Here is a 10,029-nt window from a genome sequence, read left to right on the forward strand (position 1 = left end):
CTCGCAAGATGTTTCATCTTGCGAAGCAAGCCCATAGGGAAATTCGTCTTGCGGAACGAAAACGGAACAAAAAACGGAAAACTCTTTCGTCTAGCGAGTTTTTCGTCTTGCGAGGCATTCATCTTGCGGGGCACCACTGTATATATGCACACTCTGTTTTCAAAGAGCTTCTCCCAACACACAACGCAGCATTATTTATAAATGAATCACCATAAAGCTGTTAACCCAGCCATTCCCTGTTCTCTTTGAAGGATGAGATAAGGTTGAAAAGGTGAATCCTCAACCAGGGAAGAGCATTCAGAAAAAGCACCGTATTTTTCACTCCATAAGACGCACCAGACCATAAGATGCACCTAGTTTTTGGAGGAGGAAGAACTGGGAATGCCCAGAACCCCCCCCAACCCTAAAGCACCTACACCCCGCAAAACAAATAAAAAACATTAGAAAGCAGGCAGCACATATCAGCCAACCCTCCCCTAAGCCAAAAGAGCCTAGTTCATCATTAAAAATTGGTAGGGGCAGGGGGGTCTTAATGGGCCCTTGGAGCTACACTGGGGATCCCAAGAACAGACTTGATTTTTTTGACTGAATGCCTTTTTCACTTGTCTTATAATTTTGGTCAGAGACTTAAATGCCTGTGTAAGAAAAACCCTGTTGTTCCCTATTTAATTCATATAATCTATGTCTTTTGTATTATTATGATTTTATTAAACTGATTTATTTATATATCTGTATCTTGTTTTTTTTAGTATTGTTTGTGTTTCTTTATTGTAAGTTGCTTTGCGGGCCGCTAAGTGGGAGAAGAGTAGTGTCTAAAATAATGCTGTGGTTACGATGATACAATCTGAGAAGTGTTTTATTAGCTCATAATATATAAGAAAGCCACTTGCCAGGTTTCTCGTATACCCTGAGGCCACCCCAGAATAGACTCTGGGTGGGAATATGTTCCAGGTCACCGATATAATGAAATCGTGAGTCTCCAACAACATTTTCACTTACGGAAACTTCTTTCAGCTTCTGCCAGTTATTGGTGTTGCCCAAAAAACCATAACACACGTTGCTGATTTTTATTAATAAGAACCCAAATGAACCTTTTGGGAGGGAAATGATGAGAAAGCTCATCAGAAACAGCTGTCAGACAAATAAATGATAGACACAGTGGTATATAGTTACCAAAGCTCTGCCCACTCTAGCCCTGATGGCCAGCACTTATATTGCCTCAGCCCAGCCCCCTTGCTCCTACTTTGGCTGCCTCTGTCCAATCAGCCTGGTTGAAATTCCTATTGGCTGTTTGCTAGAACCAATCATAAAAGATACACCCATTTCCTATTACCTTTTATGGGAGACAAAGAGCTATATTTCCTTCTATCCATAAATGGCAGACAAGTAGCCATATATCTTACATTTGCCTCGACAAGGCACCTTAATTACCAGATCACCTTTTGCCCCTGTTGCCCCTTCAAAACAAATGGCTAAAACAGATGGCTCATGGTATTAAATTCTATCTAAACAGAGATCTTGGGTTCACATTCTCACACACCATCAATAAAATAAGAATCTAACATAAGAATCTAACCTTTCTTACTTTCTAAATCCTTTGCATAATTACATTAATTACATTAAGCCAATAAATCTCATACATAACATAGATAGCTTTTTAGAAGAAAAGGCCTTTGCAAAGTAAAAGGAACTCAGTAAAAACAGCTTCAAAAGAAGCCTCTTCAGTTTACACCCCCCCCTTTCCCAGCCAGCTGCTTTTCCCATTAGCCCTTCCCAAAATTTATTGCCCTTTAACTTTGTCAGGATAGCTTAAACCTTGGGAAAATATGGCTAGAATCTGATGGGAGGCACATGGTATTATTTTCTGTTAAACAATAAATCTTACTATTTACCAACTCTTAATTAGTGTTTTTGCAGCTTGATTGTATTCTGTAATATGTAGGGTCAGTGTAACATTTGCTCCCAGCCTGTAATTTCTCTTTTACAACTTTGAGAAACTTGTCTCCTGCTACTGCTATAAATCAGGGGGGCCCTTGTTCAGGAGAGCGGGAAGATAAACAACTGCCAAAGTACTTAGCCAGCTGGTTGCTGCCTGGCATGAAACATACAAACATTTGCAAATATATCTTTAAGCTCATTTTAAAATACAGTGGTGCCCTGCAAGACGAATGCCTCGCAAGACGGAAAACCCGCTAGACGAAAGGGTTTTCCGTTTTGGAGGTGCTTCGCAAAACGAATTTCCTATGGGCTTGCTTCGCAAGACGAAAATGTCTTGCGAGTTGCTGCATTTTTTTTCCGCTCCCCACCCCCTTTTTCTAAGGCACTAAGCTGCTAATAGCCTTTTAGCAGCTAATCTGCTAATCCCTTAAGCCTTTAATAGCCGCTAAACCGCTAATAGCGCTAATCCGCTAATGGGGTTGCTTCGCAAGACGAAAAAACCGCTAGACGAAGAGACTCACGGAACGGATTCTTTTCGTCTTGCGAGGCACCACTGTACAGGCCTTGATCAGATGCCTCAATACTGATTCACAGACCATCCGTGGGCTGGATTTAGAAGGCGATTAGGCCGGATCCAACCCCCGGGCCTTAGTTTGCCTACCCATGATGTGGATGTCAAGGGGAAGGGATTTTGAGTTAAGTAAATCCTTGCTATTAGAAAAAGAAGCTTAGAGATACTTTTATGATAATATCTGAATGCCTGCGCCAGTAGCATACTGGAGTAGATTTGGAAAGTATTTGGAGCTAATCATGCGGTAAGATTTCCTTTCTTAAACATTTTGGCTTCTTGTTCTTCCTGATTCCTCACGTATTGTCAGAGCATTCTGAAATAAAAAAATTAAGGTCTTATATATATAATAAATGTTCATAAATGTAACAATGAAGCACGTACATAGATATGTGAATCACATGTCTGGAGCAGCACAAGAAGACATCCTGAAACCATTTTGACTCCCAAACTGACCAAATGTTTTCTCTGCAAGGAGGGGGGGGGGGCGAGGGAACCTTCCCATTGTCTCAGGAATTGGGTGATCAACATCTCAAAGGAATGGCCAGACTACCGGGAAAGGCCATTATCGGATAACCTGACAGACAGGAAAAACAACAACATTCAAATTTCTGTTGTAGACCACCTTTTCTGTGATATAGGTATGATGTTTGTGGGGAGTGGTCTTGGGCTACACCCCTTCTGTGATGTAAGTATGATGTATGGCGGGGTGGTCTTGAGTTCCAGGGCAGGGAATTTAAAATGTCTATATAAGGGCAGGCACACCTTGATTCTGGGTCCTCCTCTTTTCCTGCATGTGAGGGGAGCACCCTGTTGCGACAGTTCAATAAAGATCAGGTTTACTAGCTGCTTTGCTTCTTTGGTTGGCCTCTGTTATTTTCTCCTACCGATGGAGAACCTACAAAGAACTCTATAAAGGCTCTTGTGTTCCCCATAAGGGAATAAGGGCAGATTTTGTTTACAACAATTCCTGGGAGGTAAGCTGTTAAATCCAGTGATCAACTCATCAGGGAAGTCATCAATAGGACTAAGCCTGTGTGAAACAGGGAGGGGTGAGGCTCCTCCTTAATATACCGGTATGTGTATTAGTTGGCAGGGAAAGAAAAGGTTTAGGGTTTCAGCTTGGGTGACATAGACGGAAGGAAAACCGTTTTTGTTTTTAATTACAAGTGCACAGAGTAAGAGAAGACACACAAAAAAGAAGAAACAAGAAATAATAGCCATGTCGAAAGCAAAAGAGATCAACAAGAAGATACTGTGTATATTTTAAAAAGGCGGAAATTGTTGTTGTAGTTTACCAGACATTAATCTAATATGGTATTTATAAAAAATGAACTTCAAATGTCCTTGAATTGGACCTGCCTTGGGTGGGTCCCATGAAGCGCTTCAGATAAGTTGGGATTAAGCAGAGAGAGAGAGAGAGAGAGAGAGAGAGAGAAGGGGGGTCTGGGGCTGTGGATGGACTGGGCCAGGATGTAGAAAGATGGAGAGGACCCCCAGCAGCCCCTCCAAGTGTCCTTATTTTCCAGGGACAGTCCCAGATTTACAGAAGCCGTCCCGGTTTTTTATTTGATCCCGGAATATCATGCTTTTCCTTAGGACGTCCCTATCTTCATCGAAGAAATATTGGAGGGTGTGGAGTTATGTGACCCCCGAGCCAAGGAGATAAGTAACTATACAGTACAACCTTTAGGAGACATTTGAAGGCAGCCCAGTATGCGGAAGTTTATGAATGTTTGTTTTGTTATGTTTTTATATATGCTGGAAGCTGCCCAGAGTGGCTGGGACAACCCAGTCAGATGGGCAGGGTATAAATAATAAAATGATTATTATGGAATAGGACATCACGTCTTTGTTTTCCATAGAGAAATGTTGGAGGGTGTGCTAGTGAGAAAGCAGATTTGATCCTGGAATTGTGTCTTGATGTGGCTGCAGAGATTGTTTCGGGACTGGGGTGCGAGTTTAGAGCTTCTGACCCACAACCAGAGGGGAGGCCAAATCAAAACAGATGAGGTCCAGGAAGATTAATTTACTTGGACCGAGAAATTTGTGATGATATCAAGACAAGGAACTCTGTGGAGGCCCCAAGACCATGCAAGCAGCTGCCCACTGGGGGAGCAGGGCAGAGGTTTTTAGTCTGTTATCTGAGACTCTTTTACTTTTCCTGCGGGTCTTAGCAATGGATTTTGTAGCACAATGCTTTTTTGCATGTTTATATATTTTTTTACTTTTGAATGTGATTTTTTAGAAATGGAAGAATTGCTCTGGTAACTGTTGGTGTGTTTGAAAGCTACTTTAGAGGTGCTGCTCTCACTGAACTATGAACAAAGGAGGGAGAAGGAAGCCTGGAGAATTCCTGAGAAACTGGAAAATGCCGGGTTGGTCTAAAAGTATCGTATTATGATCTGCTTTGATTTGTTCTAAATGCCTCTACTTACATTTTCTGTTATTTCATTTTACAGGAAAGTTGTGTACTTTTCCTTTCTGTCGGCACCTCTGGGTCAAATGTGAGCCTTGGGAGGAGGTTGATGTTATGGGGTTGTGGGTGCCCTGTTTGATCAGTACTTTGATCAGTACTTATTTAATTACGTATATATGCAACTTGAGTCTACATTGGAGGGATTCCCAGCATTCACATCTCAGGAGGGGCTTGCTTGCTTGCTACAGAAGCGCAGCACTGGATTGAATGGCAGCCAAACAGTCTTCTCTGTGTCTCTTTGAAAACAGCTTGAAGAAAACAGTTTTCCTTCAGCCTACATCATCCAAGCTGGAACCCTCAGCCTTTTCTTTTCCTGCCCACTAACAGGCATAAGGTGGAGAAACCCCACTCCTCTCTGTCAATTGATGACTTCCCTGATGAGTTGATGACTGGGCTTAAGGGCTTATCTCCCCAGGTCCAGAAAAACCAGGTTGGCCCACATTTTTACACGGCTGAATCAAATGTCTGTCAGCTCATCTTAATAGTCCAAAAGGGAGCACAGACCCTGTGTGAAGCATGCCAAGATCCCCGGACTCGGAGATTGGGGTGGCCTGTTATTTTTCTCTGAACAATAGAATCTTACGCTTTGCAGGAAGGGATTTTTGTGTTTTTAAAAAAATAAAGACAAACTGGAATACTTAGATGCAACTGTGAAACAGGAGAATTCCATGTTGTGGATCATTATTAGGAAAGGGGATGAAAACTAAAATGTGAATATCATATTATTGTTATACAAATTTCTGTTGCAACAACCACTTGGAATACTGCATACAGTACTGGTTGCCTCACCTCATAGAATTGTAGAGTTGGAAGGGACCCCAAGAGTCATCTAGTCCAACCCCCTGCAATGCCGGACTCTCAGTATAAAGCATACTGCAGACCTGGGGGGTGGGGAGGGAATCAGAAACGGACAACCGAAATGAGTAAGGAATTGGAGCGACTTCCCTATGAGAAAAGGTTACAACACGGGGGGCTTTTTACTTCAGTGTAGATGGGAGGTTGCAGAACCCCTTGGTGGCATCTTTCCTGGAACAAATGTTTGTCCAGATCCCTTCCAGCGCTTCATTCTGCAATCACATCCACCCCAAGTGTGATAATCAGACGCCACAAATTTGTGGAGGATAGTAGGCATGGGGCTATGTATTGCCCACAACAAGGCTCTAAACCAGCAAGCCTCTACAACACCCATCATCCCTAGCTGGCAGGGCCAGTGGTCAGGGATTGATGGGAGTTGTAGTCCAAAACAGCTGGAGACCCAAGTTTGGGAAACACTGGTCTAAAACATTACAATTTCGGTGTCATCTGCTAAATAAGTCTTCTGGGAAAACAACTTTGTCAGTGGCTAAATTCCTTTTCCTGGCACTCAAGTGTCGGAAGCGTATAATTGAATGCCTTGATGTGGGTTATCTGTGAGAGGTCTAGTACTGTAGCCCTACCTTATTTATGTACCCCTATGATGTTATAGACTATAAATATTGTGTAATGTTTTATTTCTGACTATCGAATCATAGAATCATAGAATCATAGAGTTGGAAGAGACCACAAGGGTCATCGAGTCCAACCCCCTGCCAAGCAGGAAACACCATCAGAGCACTCCTGACATATGGTTGTCAAGCCTCTGCTTAAAGACCTCCAAAGAAGGAGACTCCACCACACTCCTTGGCAGCAAATTCCACTGTCGAACAGCTCTTACTGTCAGGAAGTTCTTCCTAATGTTTAGGTGGAATCTTCTTTCTTGTAGTTTGGATCCATTGCTCCGTGTCCGCTTCTCTGGAGCAGCAGAAAACAACCTTTCTCCCTCCTCTATGTGGCATCCTTTTATATATTTGAACATGGCTATCATATCACCCCTTAACCTCCTCTTCTCCAGGCTAAACATGCCCAGCTCCCTTAGCCGATCCTCATAAGGCATTGTTTCCAGGCCTTTGACCATTTTGGTTGCCCTCCTCTGTACACGTTCTAGTTTGTCAGTGTCCTTCTTGAACTGTGGTGCCCAGAACTGGACACAGTACTCCAGGTGAGGTCTGACCAGAGCAGAATACAGTGCCACTATAACTTCCCTTGATCTAGATGCTATACTCCTATTGATGCAGCCCAGAATTGCATTGGCTTTTTTAGCTGCCGCGTCACACTGTTGGCTCATGTTAAGTTTGTGGTCAACCAAGACTCCTAGATCCTTTTCACATGTACTGCTCTCAAGCCAGGTGTCACCCATCTTGTATTTGTGCCTCTCATTTTTTTTGCCCAAGTGCAATACTTTACATTTCTCCCTGTTAAAATTCATCTTGTTTGTTTTGGCCCAGTTCTCTAATCTGTCAAGGTCGTTTTGAAGTGTGATCCTGTCTTCTGGGGTGTTAGCCACCCCTCCCAGTTTGGTGTCATCTGCAAATTTGATCAGGATGCCCTTGAGTCCATCATCCAAGTCGTTGATAAAGATGTTGAATAAGACCGGGCCCAAGACAGAACCCTGTGGCACCCCACTAGTCACTCTTCTCCAGGATGAAGAGGAACCATTGATGAGCACCCTTTGGGTCCGGTCAGTCAGCCAGTTACAAATCCACTGAGTGGTAGCATAGTCAAGACCGCATTTTACCAGCTTCTTTACAAGAATATCATGGGGCACCTTGTCAAACGCCTTGCTGAAATCAAGGTAGACTACATCCACTGCGTTCCCTTCATCTACCAGGCTTGTAATTCTGTCAAAAAATGAGATCAGGTTAGTCTGACATGACTTATTTTTCAGAAATCCATGCTGACTATTGGTGATCACAGCATTCCTTTCTAGGTGCTCACAGATTGTTTGCTTAATGATCTGCTCCAGAATCTTCCCTGGTATTGATGTTAGACTGACTGGGCGGTAATTATTTGGGTCCTCTCTTTTCCCCTTTTTGAAAATAGGGACAACATTTGCCCTCCTCCAGTCTGCCGGGACTTCGCCTGTTCTCCAGGAATTCTCAAAGATGACTGCCAGTGGTTCTGAGATCACATCTGCCAGTTCTTTTAATACTCTTGGATGCAGTTCATCTGGCCCTGGAGACTTGAATACATCTAAACTAGCCAAGTATTCTTGTACTATCTCCTTAGTTATTCTGGGCTGTGTTTCCTCTGCTGAATCATTTCCTCCAAATTCTTCAGGTCGGGCATTGTTTTCTTTATCGGAGAAGACTGAGGCAAAGAAGGCATTGAGGAGTTCAGCCCTTTCTGTGTCCCCTGTTTGCATTTCACCATCTTCTCCTCTGAGTGACCCCACTGTTTCTTTGTTCTTCCTTTTGCTACGAACATACCCATAGAAGCCTTTTTTGTTGCTATGCTATCGGTTGAATAAAGAAATTGATTGATTGATTGAATTTCGGTGTCAAGCATGTGGCATGATCTAACCTTAGTTAAATCAGATTGTCCTAATGCTTCCTTGGTTGCTAAGTAACTTATCCTCTATTATTCCACCTTGATGCCATAGAGCTTTCCACAGGACAAACAAAAGTTCTCTCACCTTGGCAACACTGGGCTACGACAAACAGGACCAGTCTAATGTGTGAGGGCAGGAAGGAGAGGGGGAGGCGACATCTCATATTAGGGGGCTGGGATGCCAACTTGAATAAAATATTGGGGGTGGGGAGCGAGGTTAAGCCTATCCCTTTGATATACAATGGATAATGGAGCTCATGAGACAGAACAGACATTGGGCTGTTCCAATTTATTTGTTGCAGAGGAGTCTCCATGTCTAAATCTGTGTGCGACAATACCACCTCCACTCAATACTGTATTGAGAGATGGCAACACAGTCAAAATAAATAAATAAATGAAACCTATAAATATAGGTTTGTTTGATGATGGTGATGATGATTTTGCACTGCCTCGGCTCAGTGCCCTTTACAGGGATACTGCTGATGCTGCCCTAAATCTGGCACTGCAGTTAGCATTACCGTATTGGCCAGTTATTGACCTGGTATGCACTGGCATGGATTGGATCCTCAGTTTAAGTTATAAGCACAAGGCTTGGACTTGCATGTGCCTTTTGCCTCTTCTTCTTCCTGAGAGTGAGGGGAGGCCACTGAAAGCTTCTGCTTTTGTTTATGAATAACTCAAGCTTCCCAATTACAGTGGTAACTTGGTTCTCAAACTTAATCCATTCCGGAAGTCTGTTCAAAAACCAGTGTTCCAAAACAAAGACAAGCTTTTCCATAGAAAGTAATGCAAAATGGATTGATCCATTCCAGACTTTTAAAAACAACCCCTAAAACAGTAATTTACCATGAATTTTGCTATCTAACAAGACCATGAACCCATAAAATGAAGGCAATAAACAATGTACAGTGGTATCTCAGGTTACAGACGCTTCAGGTTACATACGCTTCAGGTTAAAGACTCCGCTAACCCAGAAATAGTACCTCGGGTTAAGAACTTTGCTTCAGGATGAGAACAGAAATCGTGCTGCAGGAGGCCCCATTAGCTAAAGTGGTGCTTCAGGTTAAGAACAGTTTCAGGTTAAGAATGGACCGCCGGAACTAGTTAAGTACTTAACCCGAGGCACCACTGTACTGCACTAGAAAATAACACATTTTTCGCTCTATAAGATGCACTTTTTCCCTCCTAAAAAGTAAGGAGAAATATGTATGCGTCTTATGGAGCGAATGCAGGCTGCACAGTTATCCCAGAAGCTAGAATAGCAAGAGGGATCGTTGCTTTCGCTGCGCAGCGATCCCTCTTGCTGTTCTGGCTTCTGGGATAGCCATGCGAAGCCTCCTCAGAGCAGCTGGAGGAACGTTCCCCATGCCCTGAAAGGCTTTGCGTTGCTTTCGCAGAAGCCAGAATAGCAAGAGGGATCGTTGCGCAGTGAAAGCAGCAATCCCTCTTGCTGTTCTGGCTTCTGGGATTCAGTATATATTTTTTTTCTTGTTTTCCTCCTCTAAAAACTAAGTGCGTCTTATGGTCTGGTGCGTCTTATAGAGCGAAAAATATGGTGCTTTTTATAGATGCTCTTCCCTGGTTGAGGATTCACCTTTTCCCTCCTTTTCAACCTTATCTCACCCTTCAAAGAGAACAG

This window comes from Podarcis tiliguerta (genome assembly GCF_965153285.1).
Source record: "Podarcis tiliguerta genome assembly, chromosome: 17".
NCBI classification, from domain to species: Eukaryota; Metazoa; Chordata; class Lepidosauria; order Squamata; family Lacertidae; genus Podarcis; species Podarcis tiliguerta.